Here is a 19,761-nt window from a genome sequence, read left to right as displayed (position 1 = left end):
GAGCCACAACTATAATGCAGGAATTAAAAAAAGGAAATTTTCAAAATTACCACCTTATAAGGTCCACATTTTCAAACTTACCACGTTATTAAACTTTAATTTAAAATTACCATCTTATATAATCACAAACCTTCAAATTTACCACCTGTTGACGGATTTTGTCAATTTTTCCGTTAACAGGTGGTAACTTTGAAGGTTTGTGATTTTATAAGGTGGTAATTTTAAACCCAAAAGTGTAAATTTTGGAGGAAAAGCATAAATAAACCTTCAAAGTTACCACATGTTAATGGAAAAATTGACAAAATCTGTTAACAAGTGGTAACTTTGAAGATTTGTGATTTTATAAGGTGGTAATTTTATATTAAATTTTTATAAGGTGGTAAGTTTGAAAAGGTGGACTTTGTAAGGTGGTAATTTTTAAATTTTCCTTAAAAAAAAAATCAAAAAGCAAAAGTATTCTAGAACCATCATCTGATTCATCTGACCTATCTCTCGCCGTTTTTCATTACTCTAATGAAAAATCCGGTATTTTTTCTTTGCCAAAAACCTAATAGAGAAATTGTGAAGCAACACCATTTTCTTGTTTCCTGACATTGAATTATATTCGTGGGAACGACGCAACCAAATATCTGGTGGCAAGAGTACAGCTGGAGATCGAGGGTGTTCAATTAGTGACTCCGGTAGAAAGCGCGCGGAAGCGCAACCCTATATCTCATCGCTTACGCATCTAGAACCCTCAGTCGGCTCTTCAACTGCTCGGTGCTTCACCTACTCCTCTTCAAGTTGTTAAGGTACAAATTTCATTGCAATTTGTTAAAGTTTCTAATTAGAATTCATATTATAAAAAATACTTGTTAGTTATGAGACAATGTCATGTTTTCAAGGTGGGTGATTTTCATTTGCGATTCATAGGGTTTGGAAAAATAGTTTGACGAGGAAAATTGTTAATTAAAAATCATCTTAAGGGTGGGTAATTTTCATCTCATGTGTTGTTCTTAATTTATCCTCTTTAAGTATTTCGTTGTCGTAGCCTTTTAGGCTGTTTGGTAGCTTTGAATTGAATAATAGCAGTTCGGGTTCGGTAGTTCAGCAAGGTGGTGCTGGTGGTGGCAATGGTTTGGAGCCAAGCTATGTAAGCTTGGAATGAAGTCGAGAAAGGTATACATTCTATATTTCTCCTGCATTACAATCTTTGGCTTTGTGGTAATTTGTTTTCAATGAATTTTGTGAATTTCATTGATTAGTTGTGTAAAATGTTAGGAATTTATCATGGATGATAATCGTTGGTCTTTTGTATGGGTTTATGCTTAGAATGTTGTTTTTTCAATTGATCTTAGATTGATTTCTTGTCTTGTATCGAGGTGATATGTGAAGGAGAATTCCTTTTATTAATCACCTAAATACTAACTAATTTTGTGAAGTTATGACTTTGAGCTTGCTGTTTTTAGTCCCTTGCTATTTATGTAAAGAAAGTTGTGTTGAAATTGTGGGTTGTGATCTTTCTGGTCACTTGGGAGCATTCAAAAAGCTCTAATTAACCACCCTAAGTCTCTTCTAAGTTATAAGCTAATCGCACAAACTGTCATTGCAATTTGCAATCACCTCAAGAGTCAAGACCACCCCTCATGCTTTCAGATATTCATTCAAGGAATCGAGGCTATCATAGATTTGTAGGTGCTACTATCAACCTCATCCTCCAAAATAAGGGTCTGAACCCGACCGTTGGCCTTTGGTTCTCAGATTGGGCCACCAAGGTTACAAAAAATCTTAGATCTGGTCCAAGAAACAATAACTTACGTTGCGAGTTATCTACACCAGTTATGAACTTATGACTCTTAAGATGGAAAATAGTTAAGTAAGAAAGGAATTGATTGCTTTTTTTTTTTGATAAGTAAGAAAGGAATTGATAGCAGCATACATAACATGATTTTGGAACTTGCACCCTCTGCTTTTCCAGTGTATCCATCTTACCAAAGCCATATATTTTACAATGCTCACTGGAATTCCCAGCCATTGCTTCACCTCTAAAATGCACTTCCTGCTGTACAAACAATCAAAGAACAAATGCATATGAGTCTCCTCATGACTGTCACAAATGAGGCAGCTTTTAGTATCACACACACCAAACTTGCATAGCCTGGTTCTTGTTTGTAATCTACCTCACAACATCAACCAGCAAATAACTCTGGTTTTTGGAATGGAGGATCTGTTCCAAACTGCACTACACCATGACACAGATTGAGTGTGCTGTATTAGTTGCTGGTACACCTTTTTAACTGAGTAAAATGGCATTGCAACCATACCACTTTCATCATAGTAAAGCTTTAGAGTGTCCTTGACCTCACAAATATTTCTCCAATACCACCCACTATCAGCCCTTGGCTGATCCTCCCACCAGTTCGCCCCTTTAACATAGATGGCATTGACCATCTCACCCATAAAGAATCCTGTTTCTTAGCTATGGCCCATACATATTTGCCCAAAGCAGCAACATTCCAAACTTAGACATTCCTGATCCCTAACCCCCCTTCCTTCTTTTTAGAACACACTTTTCCCCAAGCCACATACCCTGGTTTTGAGCTAAAATAAGTACCTTACCACAAGAAAGCTCTACAAATTGAATCCACTGTATGCAACACATATTTGGGCAACACAAATACCTGAACCCAGTAAGAGTGAATGCTCATGAGAACATAATTGATAAGAGTGATCCTACCAGCAAAAGAGAGGTTCCTTGAACTCCAAATTTTGATTCTAGCCAACATTTTCTCTACTAGACATTCACAGTCAGCATTAGTTATTCTCTTGAAATAGATTGGGACACCCAAATATCTGAAAGGAAAAGAACCAATAGTGAAACCAGAAAGGTCTACTACTTGTTGGATCACCTCTTTCTGCATGCCAGCACAATAGATAGCTGATTTTTGAATATTAGCCTTTAAATCAGAAGTATCAGAGAACAGTTTGAAGCACTGGAGGAGCATAGAAATGGAAGACAACTCCCCTTTACAACAAAGAATAAGGTCATCAGCAAAGCATAAGTGGGTGAGTTTAGTGGCTTTACACCTAGGGTGAAACTTGAACTCACTCTCTTGTCCCAGGTTTAACAATGTTCTGGACAAATACGCCATACAAACCACAAACAATAAGGGAGACAATGGATCACCCTGTCTATGCCCCCTTTTGGAAGCAAAAAATCCATGGGTAAAGCCATTCGCCATAAGAGAAAACTTGGGAGTAGTAACACAGGTCATAATCCACTCCACAAACTGAATAGGAAACCCCAAACCAAGAAGCATCTCCTGCAGAAACTACCAATATATGGTATCATATGCCTTCTGCATATCCAACTTAATCAGACAGCTAGGAGGAGCATTCTTCCTACCATACTGTCTAACTACCTCCTGACACATCATGATGTTATGCATGATGAATCTCCCATGCACAAAGACTCCCTGATTCTCAGCAATCAAACTAGGAAGAACACCTCTCATTCTCTCACATAACATTTCGGTGATGCACTTATAGATGACATTGCAACATGAGATGGGTCTGAATTCAGTTACACTAGAAGGGCATTTGGTTTTGGGGATCAAAGTGATAGTAGTTGTGTTGATCTCCTTTAATAACTTACTAGTCTTGAAGAAATCTAGCACAGCAGCAGTTATATCTCCCCCTACAATGTGCCAGTTTTCTTTGAAGAAGTGGCTACCAAAACCATCTGGTCCAAGAGCCTTATCACCATCAATAGAGAACATGGCATTCTTTACATCCTCACCAGTGAAAGCCATAACTAGATGTTGCCCCTGAGTCTGATCCAGAACAGGACCAACACTTACAATATTAGGCAAAATCTTACTTCTGTGAGAGCTAACAGACCCAAGTAACATTTGATAGTACTCAAGGAAAGCATTGTTAACTACATCATCTTGGTTCACCCATTTACCATGCATATCATGAATAGAGTAGACAGAATTATGCATTGCCCTAACTCTAATGCTTTTGTGAAAGTAAGCAATATTCTCATTGTAATACCCCAATATTTTATGATTTCATAAAATATAATTTATAGCAAAATAAAGTTATAATTCTTACTAATCATTTTTCCATTTTATTTAATCTCTTTTAATATTTTTGGAAAATTTAAAACGCTATTTTAAATTTAGTAGGACTCTTATAATAAGCACTATATATATTCCGTTAACCCTAATTAGCTCCTCGGACGTCACACATTCATTCCCTAACTAATCTTTTCGCTTTTATGGCTGTTTATGCTCAAACTCAAGATTTCGTTTCCAATATTGTTCATGCGCACTTATTTATCATGCATACATGAAACCAATTTTGACATTTAGTTTCAATCCCTTTTCTTTAAACTAATGATAATGATTAGACCTCACTTGATCAGCCAAATCATGATCTTTTATCTACTGAAAATAATAACCGCAATCAGCCTTTTACCTGATTCTTCAATCTGTTCGGATACTTGAATATAAACAATCCTCGGAAGGTAATCACGAACACTTAGTCTCTTTAAATTATTCGTAATTAAGTATTGATCATTATATATAATCATGTATAGGCGTATAGGCCTTTGGAGTTTTTTTGTTATATATAGTATAAATTTTTATGTCTAATTATAAGTGAATAATGTGATAACGTGAATTAGATAAATGCTCAACTCATGGAAAATATTATTGATTTAGATTTCTTATTATATTAGTCACTGTTATTTTGTATGTGTGTAGATATCTAAGGGTCTAGTTAATTTGCGGATTGATATTGGAAATTAGGATTGGATCAATCTATATATTATAGAGTTTTAGATCGTTAATTATAGAGTTTCTTGACTTTATTAATTAGTAGTTAGTAATCACGCGCACTTAGTCTATTCGAGTTATTTGTACATGTTAATTGTAATCGCATACACTCAATCTGTTCGTATTACTCGTATATATTTGGAGACGTTTGAGTATATAATTGATTTTAAGTATATAGTGGTGGGCTTGTATACTGTGCGATGTATGCTATAGTATGTTGTGATATTATGTTTGTTGTTGGGTTTTATAGATAGCAGTAGAAAGTTGCGTAAATGCTTGGTATTATGATGTGGCTGTTGCATTGATTATTAGGGTTTTTATTTTAAGGAAATTAACATTGTACTCTAGTGAGTCTTATCCTTGAAGTTCTAGGGTTACTCGTATTATTTTTGAGAAGATAAATAATTATGGTTTAGAGTAGTATTTCCCTAAGTAGTTAAGGTTGAAAAGTTATATGAACCGGTCAAATAGCACATTGTGCTTTATTATTTGGTCGGAGCCATGAGCACGACCCTAGGCTTAATCTACTCCTTTGAGTTAAAAACACTCATCGGGGGGTGTGCACAGTTAAAGACCAAGACCTATTTGGTGGTTACATCCAATAGTCCATTACTATTGGGTGGTGGACTAGATTCACATTTTTCTGGTGGTTACATCCAATAGTTTAATATATACTAATGGGTGGTGGACGCGATCCACATCTCTCTGGTGGTTACATCCAATAGTTCAATATATACTATTCGGTGGTGGACTCGATCCACATTCCTCTAACGTTGGACTTATAAGAAATTAACAATAAACCCTTGTTACCTATGGTTATAAGTACTAGTTTTATAAGAATTGTTTATCAATTTGTACTTATGTGTTTGTTAAATTATTATTATTATTATTATTATTATTATTATTATTATTATTATTATTATTATTATTATTATTATTATTATTATTATAATATGTCTGGTTATTCAATAAGCGTTGATTACTCAGCTATTGCTGACGTGTGTTTATTTGTTTTGTGTGTTTGCGGCCACGTCTTTTTCTTATGGTGGCCCTGCGACGACCCTTTTGGAATTTGTCCACTATGGTGAGCAGTCAAGATTGACTGGAGCAGATCGATCGTGAAGGATGCAATTACAAGTTGAAGGAGCTCAGTATTATCGTTTAGTCTTGTATGACAGTTTAATACTTTTTAGTTTAAATAGACCACTTAGTAATCGAGTTGTAATAGTTTGAGTTTTGTAAGCCTTAGCACTTGACAATGTGATCAAGTGTGGCGGTGATACTTCCGATTTAGGTGTAAGCTTCCGCATAATTTTTATAAAGTCTTTTATATTCTTATTTATTTATAGTTAGTAAATCGGGGGTGTTACACTCATCCCCTTCCTTAATCCACTTCTCTTTTGCTTTTTGTCTCAAGTAAGACAAGTAGGCTGCATGGGTGGCTCTGTATTTGCTTGCTGCATCAGCTTCCTTGTCTGCAAGGCCACTATCACCAGGGTGATCATGAAGCTCTTTTTGACTATGCTGTAACTCAGTGAGAGCTTTCAAGTCTGCCACATGGATGTCATTAAAACCATCCTTGTTCAGTTTCCTGAAAGCCCCCTTCAATCTTTTCAGCTTCAAAACAACTTTGTACATCAATGTGCCAGTGTCAGCTATCTTCCAGTTATTGCTAACAAGATCTACATATCCTTCAACCATTTTCCACATATCAAAATATCTGAATGGCTTCTTTGTATTGTGAGTAGGGTAGACAGATACCACCATAGGGCAATGATCAAACAGCCCTTCAGACAAGAACTCAGCAACTGCACTTGGAAACATCTGAACCCACAAATCATTTGCCATCACCCTATCTATCTTAGAAAACACCCTAGCAGCACCAGCTTATTGCTCCATGTAAAGAAGTGACCTGCAGCCTTGATATCCTCCACTCCACATGCATTCACACAATTCCTAAAATCCACCATCTCCTGGTGTCTAACAGGAGACCCCACTCTCTCATCAACATTCAAAACACAGTTAAAATCACCCATAATAACCCAAGGTTTGTCACAGTTTATACCAATATCACACATTTCCTTCCACAACTCCTCTCTCCCAGAACTCTGGTTAAAAGCATAAATGAAGGTACACAGGAACTCATTCCCCCCCCCCCCCCCCCTTGGACACACCATGCAGTGAATCATTTGGCTAGACATACCCGAAACCGACAGATTAAAAGAATTGGAATTCCAAGCCACAATAACTCTTCCACCTTTACATGCCACTATTAGAGGTGAAGCACCACCCACTAAACATATTAACATACAAGGCCCCAAGCTTAGCAGAGGGAACCTTGGTTTCCAGGAGACCAACAACACTAGCACCATGAGATTGAAACAAAGCTCTCACCTCATTTTGCTTCTTTAGAGTGTTGATCCCCCTCACATTCCAGCAAATAACCCTATCCATTGCATCCAGAGGAGTCCCCTCCTCCAGATACATGAACTTGGTTATCACCCTCCATAACACCCCTCACATCCATTTCCCATTCTAAAGCTTGGAATTGGTTTACAGTATTGACCCTCAAAGGTCTTGGCATGACTCTCCTGCTTGGGCTGGTCACAGGGATGAAGATCTCTTCATCAGTACTAGCAGGTATGTTATCATTCACCACACCAGTGTTCCTACTAGTCACAGTATTAGTTGCAGGCTGCCTTGGAACCCACACCCTTCTCCTAGTAGCTTTCTTACATTTGGCCGCATCATGGCCAACACCTTTACAGTGAGCACATACTACTGGTCTCCATTCATACTCCACCCTTAGCTCCACTAACTCCTTCCTCTCATTGATAAAATTTATTGATTCAGGGAAAGATTGTTCTACCAGTACTTCAATCTGAACCCTTGCAAATTGGAGTTTATCTCTTTTTGCAGTGGCATTGTCCACATGTTTCCTCACCCCCAATTTCCCCAAAATCTTGCTAAGACTTCTCTCCCCCCAGTATTTGAAATCTAGTTGGTGCAACTTCACCCAAATGGGAACAGATCGCAAGTCTTCTTTGGTAAAATCCGTATCCTGAGTCCAAGGTTTCAACACTACAGGTTTAATATCAAAGAAAGGTCTGGTGGAAGCCAAAACTTTATCCCTCCTATCCATGGTAGTGAAACGAACTAGGTGAACCCCCTTTGCAGCCAAAACCACCTTATCCACCCCCTGATTCCTCCAGATTCTTCGAACAAAACCTTCCATGACATGGCTTGGTGGATTAGCACCTACTACATATAACATAATAGCTGAATTCCAGTAATCTACCTCCTCCTGTATGTCTTCCATCTCAATCGTAACACAATCCTCTGTTTCTGGGTAGTTTATCGAATTCAATGGAATCGAAGAATTATTGGCATTAACATGAAAATTAGTTGTATTAACATAATTATTATTGGCCACATTCTCAAAATCAGGATTCAAATCCCCCCTAATTTCCCCAAATTGCAAAGTCGTAGCGTTAACTTCAATTTCATCCACCCATGGAATTGGGGTCTAACGCGAGTGAATGGTGGACAACCATTCCGAGAACGACCTCTTTGTCGCAGATTGAAGTCGCAAATCATTCAGCGCAGCAGTTGGTGATAGAATTTCACCAAAACCCCCATCTCCAACCATCTGGGTATCAATATTCAAAGGCTCCAAAGTTTCCATTTCATTGCTGATGTCCTCCAGTATCTTCTCAGAAGGTCCCTTTGATTGAGTGTTAGCTTGATCATGGTTCGATGTAGTTGCTTTCATCCGAGCTTTAGCTTTCCTAACCATGGCGTCACTGCAAAGCAGGAGAGGAAAATTAGAGAGAGAAACGCGCGAACCTTAATCGGTAGAATTGTTGTGAATATATACTTGATTGCTTTTGTTGATTGTGCATTGGATGAAATTTTAGTTATTTTTATTCATATATTTAGCATGATTTTTTTAATGGAATACATATTTACAATGCAATTGTAGTCATTGCATCATTAAATCATTAGTGGTTAACGTGGTGACTAAAGCATTGAGATCAAGGGTGTAGATCTTATAGAAATTTTGTACATGAAATTTGTAGCTTTATAGATTTTCCATGTGTCATTACATAATTTTTATTTAAGTATGTTCACAATTTTCCATTTAATTATGTTAACCTTTATGTAATTATATGGCCGAAGATAAAAGTAAAGCTATCTAGACTGTTTCCATCATTCGAGAAGATCGATCAAATTGCATCTCTGCCTTGACATGTGTTTCTGGATCAATCTTTTCTCCACTTGTTGTCCGTTCTTGGATGCCCATCATTTTTCTTCTTCGTTCCTCTTCCCTCATCTCCTCAGCGGATTTGACAAAAACCTCTTGAGAAATGAGGGAGCTGTTTGAGCTCCATATCTTATGGCCCTGAAATTTGAGATGAATATATTACTACCTTGTCCTCTTTTGTGCTTCCTGTTGGAGGGGGGGGGGGGGTGTCAATTCTGAATTCTCAAACTGACCCAAAATAATGGGGAGGCTAGGAGTGTTGTTAAAATAGAAAATATTAGCTTTGTAATTTCCGATCATACATGGACACTAGATCAGGGATAAGGGAATTACTTTTAGTCAAGTAATAGATTTGGATTTTCTTTTATTTCTAACACTACTTTGAGAAACGGTTCGCAAAATTATGTATAAAAGAATTGAAGTTGTAAATACTTATGGTGAACTGAGTTCACTGTGGGGAGAGTAATGACATATTGGCAAATTGGAAATAAATTTTTCTTGGGGTAGTTACTTTTGGAGTCGGGAGTAGTTTGTTTAAAAAGCCCTTTACCAACTCTTTTCCTTAGGTATTTTTATCTTTGATGTCCATTAGAAATTGTCTCATGTTAATTTTAAGTCTCCAACTTCTGGTTTTGGTTTATAGAACTTTCTTTCATATTCTTTATGCATGTTAATTTAAATTGATATGTTTTGATATCTTAGTCCCATTTTCAGAAACAATGTTGTTAAATTCATCCTAGTTGCAACATATTACTTTCTTCTGTGAAGGGTGTGCTATATATTAATATCTATTTTGTATCAAACCTGGATGTGTTAATCAGGGAAGCAAACTTCTTGGGAAGCATTGAATCTGTTAAAGGTGTTAAGGGATTTGATACAGATGCTGCCAAAAGAGGTTCTTTGAAATTTATCTCGAAAAGGTGATTAAACTTCTGGTTTACTCGTTAATATCTGCATCTTAGAAGTTGAGCAATTTGTTGTTATTTTCAATCTTCTCAAAGCTGTCAAGACTTATCACTCGCTAAATGTTTCAATAGGCATTCTGGTTCGCTAATTGTTTGTAATACCCCGAAATTTTAAACTCGATTTATTAAAATTAAAAATATTTATTAACTTAATTTCGTTTTAATTAAATTACGAATAATCGAATTTCGTTATTTTAATCGTTTTTACGAATTATTTTAAACGATAAATTTATAAACCGAAATTATTTATTTTCGTTAACGATAATTTATTTATTTTTAAGGAATTATTTTAATTAAACATTTTATTACAAATTCTGAATTTTTCCCAAATATTGTGAATTTATTTTTTTTTAAAAAAAAAAAAAAAATGAAAATGTCAGCTTTATTTTCTTGCTCCCCACGCTCAAACCAGGAAGTCAATACTTCCTTCCTTCCCTCAAAATTCAGTCCAAATTCAATCCTTGGACCCCAAGTATACCTACTTACAAATTCAGAAATTAAAGTGAAATTTCAACAACAAAAACAAAACACAATTTCAGTTTCAATCTCAAAAATCAAATTCAATTTCAATTTTTCTCCTCTTTTGTTCCCTGATTCGGACCAACCACCACCATCACCTCCGGCAGCCACCGCGCACCACCATCCTCACCACCACTCCACCACCCCGCATCTCCCGACCACCCAGAACCACCGAACACCACCACGCCACCACCACAACTCCCTCCCCTGCTCTCGCGTCCCCTGCCTCCTTCTTCTTCCTCCTCTTTTGCCCCACGCCACCACCACAACCACCGCACCACCATCACCACCTTATCCCTCCGATAACCACCAGCAACCGCGCCAAACCAGCGAGCCACCCAGCCACCTCCCTCCTCTTTCTCCTCCTCCTCGTTCGTTCCCTTCCCCCTCCCCTGTTTCGCAAATCACCACCCCCATCCCCTTAACTGCTCCGCCGCGAACCACCGCCCACCATCACCGTCGCGTCAGACCGCGTCGCCCAGCCGCCCCCTTCCCTCCTTCCTCCTCGTGCCCTCCTTGCTCCGCCTCCCCTGTTTCATCCCCTCCCCTTGCCCCTGTTCGTGCGCTATTCAAAAAAAAAAGGGGGAATCAGTTTCTTTGTGAAACCTGATTCTTATCCTCCCTCAAACCCACAAAATCAAATTGAGCCAAATTAATTTGGGCCTTGGGTAAGAAACCAACTTATGATTTCAGATTTTCCTAATTTATTAGTTTCATGTTTTAATTTATTTATATGATATAAATATTTACTAATAAAATTATTTATTATTTTTCAGGTTTGATTATCGATTTTAATAAAGGAAATTACTAGTTTTATTTAACAAAAATGGAATTTAAATAATATTCATGACAAACAATTTATAAAATAAATATATATACATATATATATATATATATATTTTGATTGAAAATTAGATTAATATTAGTTTCATTAAATTTCAAGAGTATATTTTATTAAAACTATTTATTATAAAATTTATTAATTATAAATCTATGATTTTATAAACTATTGATTTTAAAGTATATTATCGATTTAACTAAAATCAGTTACTAAATGGATTTATCAAGGACAAAATCTAAATAAGATTTTCGTGCAAATTAACTAAGGAAAATATATATATTTCGATTGAAATTTCAATTAATTATATATTCTTCACTAAAATTGGCGTTTAATTATATTTTCATTAAAACTATGAAATTATATATTATTTTTAACATTATTATTAGAAAATTGGTTAATTATAAAGTTTCGAAATCATTAAGTTAAATTATTTATCAATTTGGTACTAATTCAATTATTTAATATTTTTAAAGAAAATGGACTCGGAGCTCAGGACGAACGAACCAACGAAAACCCTTAGCAAATCGCGGAAGTGAGGTAACGGCTATTGCTAGTACCCGCAATTCCCTTATAAATGTGATTATGAAATTACAACGTATGATTGATTTATTAAATGAATGTTTTGACATGTTTTATGAATTGCGGGAAATGAAATATGATTTTATTGAATAATTTATTATAATATGATTTGATGGAATTATTCCTTATTTTATGATTGATTATAAAATGCTTTGATGATTGATTGAATTTCTTATAAAATGCTGTTTATAAGAAACCATGAAAGAAAGGATGTTTGATCTTATGATCCAAAGGAATTATGTTACTTCAACTGAAGTAAAAAGACTAAAATGTAAAAATTAAACGAAACATGATAAATGAAAGTGAAATTCCTAGTCCGTTTGGCAGTATATGTTCACAGGTTACGATTCTCGGTCATGCATGTACCCATGGGGCATCCGCCCATTGAGCCAAGGCTCTCATGTTTTCGGGCCAAGGCCCCATGTTTATGGACAGCGGTCCATCGTGGAAGACGTTCCACCATGTCATACTTGCCACGACTAGCATGTGCACCCTAAAGTTGATAATGAATTAAATAAAGGACTTTATAAAATGTTTTACATTATTCTATTCTCCCCGTGTTATTAAATAAAATGTATTGAAATGAATTTACGTTGCTAGAATAGTTCGTTACTGAGTCTTCGGCTCACCGTTATTTTGTTTTCTGTTTTAGGTACCGCTGGGATCGATGGGAACGAGTAGTGGCGAGGATTTCACTTTAATAATTCCCACCTAGTTTATGCCTTAAGTTTTAATAGTTTAATTAAAGACTTTTAGTGATTTATGTACCTTTATTTTGGTAATATAAAAGATTATTATATTGATTTTTGGGATTTAATAATTTATGATTGAAGGTTGCCTTGTAATTCCCAAGAGGGAGTTACGGCAGGTAATGCCCCGACCAATTAGGTTAATTCCGCTGCTAATTATGCTTTAATAATGTAATTAGAGGTCGGGGTGTTACAGTTTGGTATCAAGAGCCAAGGTTCTGGACCATAAGTGCTAAACCTTACGGGTTTTCGCACGAATAGAATTCATTAGGCTTTAAGTAAAGAATTTTAAGGAATGATTTAAAAAGAATGTTCTAAAATCTTGCTAAGTTAAAATGAATATGAGTGTGAGTGTAGGAACGGGATCAAAGGGTTTATTTTATATTATTATTTCGCTTCAACCTGATAAGATATGTTATGCAGAATGTCGACCATCGATGTTATCAACGATGTTACCAACGGAGCTCGCAACGAGCATCATGTTCACGATGATAACGACATCACTCATGAAGAGTATGTCCATGTTAACGGCCACGAGGAAAGGATGGAACGATTGGAAAATGTGAGTTCAATGTTGGCAGAATTAGTCCATGATTCTCGGAAAAAGAAATATGTTAGTGGAAACGAGAGCGCAACGATGTTCAAGAACTTTTCATCACTCAACCCACCATCCTATGATGGCAAGCCTGATCCAGTTGAGTTCGAGGATTGGATAAGTCGCATTGATCAGTTGTTTGAAACCCTGCAGTGCCCTGAGAAATGGAGAGTTGATTTCGCAGTGTTCTACTTGTCAGGCCAAGCAGGATTATGGTGGAAAGTTAACAAGGAACGAAAGAATGGGCCTGGATTTGGTTGGAACGAACTCCAGAAGTTAATGAGAGACAAGTTTTATCCACCATCCTTAAGGAAACAAAAGGAAGATGAATATCTCCACCTGCAACAAGGAACAATGAGCGTGTTGGAATACGCAAATAAGTTTATGGAGTTGTCAAGGTTTGCACCAGACTTGGTGTCGACAGAGCAGTCCAGGATGAACCGTTTCGAACTAGGTCTGCACCTTAAGTACCAGGATAGCTTGTCCACTCAGAGGTTTACTTCATACCAGATATGGTTGATATTGCAGCTAATGTGGAGCGAGTGGTACTACTTCGAGAAGCGAAGAATGTTGGGTATAAAAGGCGAAATGATAACCAAAGCCAAGGAGGAGCAAAGAAGCCCAACCAAAGTTACCAGGGAAATCAAAGGAGGAATGATGGTAATCAAGGAAATAATAGGGGACAAGGATTTCAAGGAAGGAACAATCGGTCGCAAGGATGTGCCAAATGTGGAAAAAGGAGTCATGTGGAGAGTGAATGTCGTGTTGGCACGAATGCTTGCTATCGATGTGGAAGCCATGATCATTACATCAGAGATTGCCCAAATCAAGTGACGCCAACCATGAGAGGACCAGTTCCAACTAACAAAAAACGTGGTCGCAACAACAACAACACAGGAGGTTCAAACCGCAACCCACCTCGACCACCGCCAACTGGAAGAGTTTTTGTGATGAGACAAGATGAAGCAGATGAGGATGATAATGTTATCACCGGTACCTTTTCTATCCATTCGTTACCTGCCCATGTTCTTTTTGATTCTGGAGCTTCACATTCCTTTATTTCACCATTGTTTGCTAAATGTTTAAGTTTGAAACCATGTTGTGACTTTCATGCTATGAGTGTTTCCCTTCCTAGTGGAGAAATAGTGAAATGTAGAACCATGTATAGAGATTGTCCCATTGTAATAGAAAAAGTAGAGTTTCTAGCAGACTTAGTAGCTTTTGACCTATCTGAATTTGATGTAATCTTGGGAATGAATTGGTTGACTAAGTATGAAGCTAACCTTAATTGTTCAAGGCAAAGTGTGACCCTTAGAACGCCAGATGGAGATAGAGTTTCATTCCATAAGTTAGTAAGAAAACCAACGATTCAAATTGTCCATGCTTTGAGAGCACGTAAAATGATTGAGAGTGGTTTATCTGGTTACCTATGTAGTGTTGTTGACCTAAATACCCATGTACCTTCCATTACTGACATACCTGTTGTTTGTGAATACCCACTTGTTTTTCCAGAAGAAATACCTAGTATGCCCCCACCAAGAGAATTAGATTTCAGCATTGAATTAATTCCAGGATCTACCCCTATTTCTAAGGCACCATATAGAATGGCACCAGCTGAGTTACAAGAATTAAAGAAACAATTAGATGAGTTACTTGAAAAAGGATATGTTCGACCTAGTGTTTCACCTTGGGGAGCTCCTGTCTTGTTTGTGAAGAAAAAGGACGGGACTATGAGGTTATGCATAGATTATCGAGAGTTAAACAAGATTACCATTAAGAATAAGTATCCTTTACCCCGTATTGATGATTTGTTTGACCAACTTCGAGGTGCAAAAGTGTTTTCTAAGATTGATTTGAGGTCAGGTTACCATCAACTTCGAATTAAACCTGAGGATATTCCAAAGACAGCCTTTAGAACTAGATATGGTCACTATGAGTTTGTTGTGATGCCTTTTGGGTTAACCAATGCGCCAGCTGTATTTATGGATTTGATGAACCGTATTTTTAAACAATACCTTGATAAGTTTGTAGTTGTTTTCATTGATGATATTTTGGTATATTCTAGGAGTAATGAGGAACACGAGGAGCATCTGAGAAAAGTGTTAGATATGTTGATTGAAAACCAGTTATATGCTAAGTTGTCGAAATGTGAATTTTGGCTTAAGGAAATATCATTTTTAGGTCATATTATATCTGAGAAAGGTGTATCTGTTGATCCTGAGAAAATAAAAGCAATTGTGGAATGGCCTAGACCAACTAATGTACCTGAAGTACGGAGTTTTATGGGTTTAGCTGGATACTATCGAAGATTTGTTCAAGATTTCTCTAAGGTTGCCTTACCCATAACCCGATTAGTTAGAAAGAATACTAAATTTGTGTGGAATAATGATTGTGAATGTGCATTTCAAGAACTTAAGAAACGTCTCACCACCGCCCCTATTCTTACCCTTCCATCTGGAACTGACGGATTTGTAATCTATAGTGATGCTTCTAAAAATGGGTTAGGATGTGTCCTAATGCAAAACGGAAAATTTATAGCTTATGCTTCACGCCAACTCAAAGTTCATGAACAAAATTACCCTACCCATGACCTCGAACTTGCAGCTGTTGTTTTCGCCCTCAAAATTTGGAGACATTATTTGTATGGAGTTTCGTGTCAAATTTTCACCGACCATAAGAGTCTTAAGTACATTTTCACCCAAAAAGAACTCAACATGAGACAACGTAGGTGGTTAGAACTTCTTAAAGATTATGACCTTGATATTCAATACCATCCCGGAAAGGCTACCGTTGTTGCGGATGCATTAAGTCGAAAGTCTCAATTAAATTCTATCCTAACTTTCTCTCGAGTCAACCAAGATAATCTACAAAAGATGGAAATTGAGTTTATCAAAGGAGATGCTTGCTTGAATGTGTTGGTAATGAAACCAACTTTGATTGATGAGATTAAGGAAGCGCAATGTAAGGACTTGCAATTAGAAAGAATAAGGAGTGAAGTGGAAAACGGGAAGTCACCTGGTTTTGTCATTCAAGAAGATGGCACGTTAAGGTTTCAGGGAAGATTATGTGTGCCTAATGATGAGAAGTTGAAAAAGAGAATTTTAGAAGAAGCTCATAGTTCACCATACTCGATTCACCCTGGAGGAAATAAGATGTATAAGGATTTAAGGCAAGTGTATTGGTGGAGCAACATGAAGCAAGAAGTGGCAGAATATGTGGCTAAATGTTTGACGTGTAAGAGAATCAAGATCGAGCATCAAAGACCAGCAGGTTTGTTGCAACCTCTGGATGTGCCAGAATGGAAATGGGATTCAGTTTCAATGGATTTTATCATAGGTTTACCAAGATCAACCAAGGGAATGAATGCTATTTGGGTTATTGTTGATCGATTAACGAAGTCAGCACATTTCTTAGCAATGAAGAGCAATTCGAGTTTAGATCAACTGGCTGAGCTATATGTGAACACTATTGTGCGATTGCATGGAGTGCCTAGTTCGATTGTTTCTGATCGTGATACGAGGTATCAATCAACCTACTGGAAAGAATTGCAGAAAGCCCTTGGGACGAAACTTAACTTCAGTACCGCATTTCACCCAACGACTGATGGACAAACAGAACGCACTAACCAAATTGTTGAGGATATGTTGAGAGCTTGTGTTTTAGATTTTCAAGGAACTTGGGAAAAGTTTCTACCTATGGTTGAATTTTCGTACAACAACAGTTATCAAGCCACCATTGGTATGGCACCTTACGAAGCACTTTGTGGAAGGAAATGTCGAACACCATTATGTTGGAGTGATATCGATGAGGCGCGTGTTATAGGACCAGAATTGATTCAAGAAACTACTGACAAGATTCATTTAATCCAATCAAGAATGATGGCAGCGCAAAGTAGGCAAAAGAGTTATGCAGACCAACGAAGAAGACCTCTAGAGTTTGAGGTTGGAGATCACGTGTTCTTGAAAATTTCGCCAACAAAAGGAATAATGAGATTTGGTCAAACAGGGAAGTTGAGCACAAGATACATCGGGCCATATGAGATATTAGAAAGAGTAGGTGCAGTAACATATCGACTAGTTTTACCAACCGATTTGGAAAAAGTGCATAATGTGTTCCACGTGTCGATGTTAAGAAAATATGTTCCTGATCCTAGCCATGTGATTACGCACGAACCCTTGATGTTGCGAAACGATTTGACTTACGAGGAGAAACCAATTGAAATTCTAGAACGAAGAGAGAAACGACTTAGAAGCAAAGTAATTCCAATGGTTAAAGTCTTGTGGGCCAATCACTTGACATCTGAAGCTACATGGGAAGTCGAAGCGCAAATGAGAGCGAAATATCCCCAGTTATTCGTTTAGAAACGATAAGATGTATGAATTCTAATATGCTTTTTGAATGATTATGTTATAATGTTATTCCGCCATGTTTGTCTAGCGAATAGAACGAATAAGTATGAATTGTATGATTTCTATGAATGGCCAATTCAACTGAGCTCCAGTTTCGAGGACGAAACTTTTTCTAAGGGGGTAAGAATGTAATACCCCGAAATTTTAAACTCGATTTATTAAAATTAAAAAGATTTATTAACTTAATTTCGTTTTAATTAAATTACGAATAATCGAATTTCGTTATTTTAATCGTTTTTACGAATTATTTTAAACGATAAATTTATAAACCGAAATTATTTATTTTCGTTAACGATAATTTATTTATTTTTAAGGAATTATTTTAATTAAACATTTTATTACAAATTCTGAATTTTTGCCAAATATTGTGAATTTATTATTAAAAAAAAAATTAAAAAAAAAAAATTGAAAATGTCAGCTTTATTTTCTTGCTCCCCACGCTCAAACCAGGAAGTCAATACTTCCTTCCTTCCCTCAAAATTCAGTCCAAATTCAATCCTTGGACCCCAAGTATACCTACTTACAAATTCAGAAATTAAAGTGAAATTTCAACAACAAAAACAAAACACAATTTCAGTTTCAATCTCAAAAACCAAATTCAATTTCAATTTTTCTCCTCTTTTGTTCCCTGATTCGGACCAACCACCACCACCACCTCCGGCAGCCACCGCGCACCACCATCCTCACCACCACTCCACCACCCCGCATCTCCCGACCACCCAGAACCACCGAACACCACCACGCCACCACCACAACTCCCTCCCCTGCTCTCCCCTGCTCTCGCGTCCCCTGCCTCCTTCTTCTTCCTCCTCTTTCGCCCCACGCCACCACCACAACCACCGCACCACCATCACCACCTTATCCCTCCGATAACCACCAGCAACCGCGTCAAACCACCGAGCCACCCAGCCACCTCCCTCCTCTTTCTCCTCCTCCTCGTTCGTTCCCTTCCCCCTCCCCTGTTTCGCAAATCACCACCCCCATCCCCTTAACTGCTCCGCCGCGAACCACCGCCCACCATCACCGTCGCGTCAGACCGCGTCGCCCAGCCGCCCCCTTCCCTCCTTCCTCCTCGTGCCCTCCTTGCTCCGCCTCCCCTGTTTCATCCCCTCCCCTTGCCCCTGTTCGTGCGCTATTCAAAAAAAAAAGGGGGAATCAGTTTCTTTGTGAAACCTGATTCTTATCCTCCCTCAAACCCACAAAATCAAATTGGGCCAAATTAATTTGGGCCTTGGGTAAGAAACCAACTTATGATTTCAGATTTTCCTAATTTATTAGTTTCATGTTTTAATTTATTTCTATGATATAAATATTTACTAATAAAATTATTTATTATTTTTCAGGTTTAATTATCGATTTTAATAAAGGAAATTACTAGTTTTATTTAACAAAAATGGAATTTAAATAATATTCATGACAAACAATTTATAAAATAAATATATATACATATATATATATATATATATTTTGATTGAAAATTAGATTAATATTAGTTTCATTAAATTTCAAGAGTATATTTTATTAAAACTCTTTATTATAAAATTTATTAATTATAAATCTATGATTTTATAAACTATTGATTTTAAAGTATATTATCGATTTAACTAAAATCAGTTACTAAATGGATTTATCAAGGACAAAATCTAAATAAGATTTTCGTGCAAATTAACTAAGGAAAATATATATATTTCGATTGAAATTTCAATTAATTATATATTCTTCACTAAAATTGGCGTTTAATTATATTTTCATTAAAACTATGAAATTATATATTATTTTTAACATTATTATTAGAAAATTGGTTAATTATAAAGTTTCGAAATTATTAAGTTAAATTATTTATCAATTTGGTACTAATTCAATTATTTAATATTTTTAAAGAAAATGGACTCGGAGCTCAGGACGAACGAACCAACGAAAACCCTTAGCAAATCGCGGAAGTGAGATAACTACTATTGCTAGTACCCGCAATTCCCTTATAAATGTGATTATGAAATTACAACGTATGATTGATTTATTA

At 36.7% G+C, this 19,761-nt stretch overlaps 1 long non-coding RNA gene across 1 annotated transcript; it reads left to right on the top strand.

Annotated features, from left to right (window-relative positions):
* Positions 1 to 477: 477 nt before the first annotated feature.
* On the top strand, positions 478 to 6,162 carry LOC110801874 (uncharacterized). The gene is made up of 3 exons (XR_002537024.2): positions 478 to 791; positions 1,031 to 1,158; positions 5,913 to 6,162. It is a non-coding gene; the product is annotated as an uncharacterized lncRNA (long non-coding RNA).
* The last annotated feature ends 13,599 nt before the right edge of the window (positions 6,163 to 19,761 follow it).

This window comes from Spinacia oleracea, chromosome 4, assembly GCF_020520425.1.
Source record: "Spinacia oleracea cultivar Varoflay chromosome 4, BTI_SOV_V1, whole genome shotgun sequence".
Classification (NCBI taxonomy): domain Eukaryota; kingdom Viridiplantae; phylum Streptophyta; class Magnoliopsida; order Caryophyllales; family Amaranthaceae; genus Spinacia; species Spinacia oleracea.
Note: the sequence above shows the minus strand (reverse complement) of the source record. Positions and strands in the feature narration are given on the sequence as shown.